The sequence below is a fragment of the Chrysochloris asiatica genome, unplaced genomic scaffold (assembly GCF_000296735.1).
Source record: "Chrysochloris asiatica unplaced genomic scaffold, ChrAsi1.0 scaffold00018, whole genome shotgun sequence".
NCBI lineage: Eukaryota > Metazoa > Chordata > Mammalia > Afrosoricida > Chrysochloridae > Chrysochloris > Chrysochloris asiatica.
The window spans coordinates 19,586,953-19,590,072 of record NW_006408536.1 but is presented as its reverse complement, the minus strand read 5'-3'; the positions used below and the strand labels follow the sequence as shown (position 1 = coordinate 19,590,072).

The 3,120-nt window shown below is 50.1% G+C and overlaps 1 pseudogene; it reads right to left on the bottom strand.

Annotated features, from left to right (window-relative positions):
- Positions 1-584: 584 nt before the first annotated feature.
- Positions 585-1,971, bottom strand: LOC102821625 (annotated as a pseudogene).
- Positions 1,972-3,120: the final 1,149 nt, after the last annotated feature.

The following is a 3,120-nucleotide window of genomic DNA, read 5'->3' as shown; positions in this document are numbered from 1 at the left end:
TGGTAGGTTACGGACGGGGCCAGTGTGCTCCATAGGGCTTTCATTGACTGCCTTTCAGAAGTAGATTGCCACGCCTGTCATTCTAGTCTGTCTTGGTCTGGAATCTCCCCTGATACCTGTGCAGCACCAAAGCAACTTGAAAGCCCATAGACAGACAGGTGATGGTTGCACATAAAGTGCATTTGCCTCCCTGGCTCATGTCCAAGAGATAATACCAAAACCTGTCCCTCTGCTTGGCCCTAAAAGCTGCAGTCCAAAACTGTCTGATATCTAACATACTCCACCAGCCACCCAGGTCCCACCCTGCTTCTCCCCACACATGCCAGGCTTCCCTCTAACACTTTTTTTTTTTTTTAATGGGTTACTGACGCTTTTTTTTACTTTGCACACAAACCACTGGGGATGCTGCCTGTTGGCACCTTGGAGATCACACTGGAGTACACATGGCCTGACACTTGGTGGGAAGCATGGTGAGAAAAACAAGGATTGGGGCCGCTCACATGATTACACAGCTAGGGTTTCCAACAAGGTTCCAGATGGTCAAGCTTGGCTTGGGCCACAGGTCTAATGCCACAGTGAGAACATCAGCTAACTACGATGTCTGAGGCTGCCGTCCACATCAGGAGCAGAGGTCTAATTAGCTGACTGGAGGCTTGCCTGCCCACAGCTTTGTTGGCAAAGGGGTCTCTGAACTTTTGGCTGGCAAACTTAGCCTTGCTGCCCAGCTCCTCTTTAATTCTGAGGACCTGGTTGTACTTGGCCAAGCTCTCAGATCGGCATGGTGGGCCCGTCTTGATCTGCCCAGTGCAGAGACCCACAACCAGGTCAGCAGTGAAGGTATCCTCAGTCTCCCCAGAACGATGAGACACCATGACACCTCACCCATTGGACTGGGCCAGCTTGCACGCCTGAAGAAACTCAATCACGGAGCCGATCTGGTTCACTTTGAGCAGGAGACGGTTGCATGATTTCCCGCTCACGGCCTTGGCAGCTTGCTTTGGGTTGGTCACTGTGAGATCGTCCCCTACTACCTGGATCCCTGAAGTGGAAGTAAACTTCACCCAAGCATCCCAGTCATCCTGGTCAAAGGGGTCCTCGAGAGACACCACTGGGTAGTCCTTGATGAAGGACTTGTACAGGTCTGCCAGCTGGTCAGGTGAGATGTACCTGCTGGGGTCATCAGGAGACTTGAAGTCCAGGTTATATTTCCCAGACCGGAAGAACTCTGAGGCGGCTACGTCCATGCCATCACCACCTTGTCAGTGTAACCAGCTTTTCCAATCATATTCTCAAACAGCTATAGGGCTTCTTTGTTCTCCAGAATGTTAGGGGCAAACCTGCCTTCATCCCCCACGTTGGTAGCATCCTTTCTATACTTCTCCTTGATGACGTTGTCCAGGTTGTGGTAAACCTCGGCTGCGATGCGCATGGCTTCCTTGAAGTTTGATGCTCCGACGGGGAGGATCATGAACTCCCGCATGGCCAGCTTATTCCCAGCCTGAGAGCCACCGTTGATCACGTTGAAAGTGGGAACTGATAGGATGACTTCAGAATTGCCAGCCATGCAGCAATGTGACAGTACAGGGGGACCCCCTTCTCAACAGCTCCAGCCTTGCAGACAGCAAGGGACACACCCAGAATGGCATTGGCCCCAAATTTCGACTTGTTCTCAGTTCCGTCCATCTCTGTCATCAGTTTGTCAATCTTCTCCTGTTCCACAACGTTCAGCTTCTTGCTAACCAGGGCAGGTGCAATAGTTGTATTGATGTGCTCAATAGCCTTTGCGACACCTTTCCCCAGATAGCGGGTCTTCTCATTGTCCCGGAGCTCCAGGGCCTCATAGATAGCAGTTGAGACACCGCTAGGAATAGCAGCTCTGAAAAGACTGATTGCAGTATAAAGATCAACCTGAACAGTGGGGTTTCCATGGGAGTCAAAGATCTCTCTGGCATGAATCTTGAGACTGCACATGGTGACTTTCTGCCAGCTGGTTCTTGCCACTGAGGAAGGAAGTGAAGGGTGCTGCAGACACCAAAGTGAGCATTAGGTGAGTGACGAGCGGACGCTGCGACTCCCCAAGTGCCTCTCCTCACTGCTATCCGGATTCTCTCTCCAATCTTCATTTTTAACCTCATTCTACGAATCAGGCTGCAAACCTCAAGGTCAGCAGTTCAAAATTACCAGCTGTTCCGCGGAAGGAAAATGAGGCTCTCTGCTCCCGTAAAGATTTACAACTTCGGAAACCCTGTATAGGGTCTCTATGGGTCGGAACCGACTCCACGACACATAACAACAACAACTCTCCAAGTGAGCAAATGCCCCCGCCCCTCCCTCCCTGTTTTTATTGCAACTCATAGCCAGCCTATATAGGATTTCTGAGGAGTGGCTGGTGGGTTTGAACAGCTGACCTTCAAATAGCAGTCCAGTGCTAACCCTACAGCACCACACTAGGACCCCCTTCTCTCCTTCTTGTTGTGTTGCTAAGTGACACCTAGTAGGTTCTGACTCAGCGACCCTATACAGGATTTCCAGGGAGCAGTTGGTGAGTGTGAACTGCAGACCTGTGGTTCAAGCCCAACTTGCAGTCCAGTGCTATATCCACACTGCCACACCAGGACTTCTACAAAAGTCAGCTTTTGACCAAGGGAGAACTTTGGGTTAGCTGAACACTTTAACCATTTGCATCACCCAGGGACTCCTTAAAGATCAGCTGGACACTTGAAATAAGGGCACCCCATACTGCCTGGGGCCTCTCTATCTCTTCAACTCTCTCCCTGTACTCATTCTCTTGCTCACCAGCCTCAGAGAGTAGAATAGATACATGTGAGTCCCTGAGGAGTACAAACAGTAAAGAGCTTGACTACTAGCTGAAGATTGGTGGTTCCAATGCACGCAGAGGGACCTCGAAAGATTGGGTTGGCAATTTGTTTCTGAAAGGTCCTTGAAACCCCTCTGAAGCTTTTCAGTGCTGCACACATGACATCACCATGAGGCTGTAAATTTTTACAGGAGCAGAATGCCTTATCTTTCTTCTGCGGAACAGCTGGTAGTTTCGAACTGCTGACCTGTGGTTCCCAGCTCAATTCGTAACCACTACGCTACCATATATATATATATATA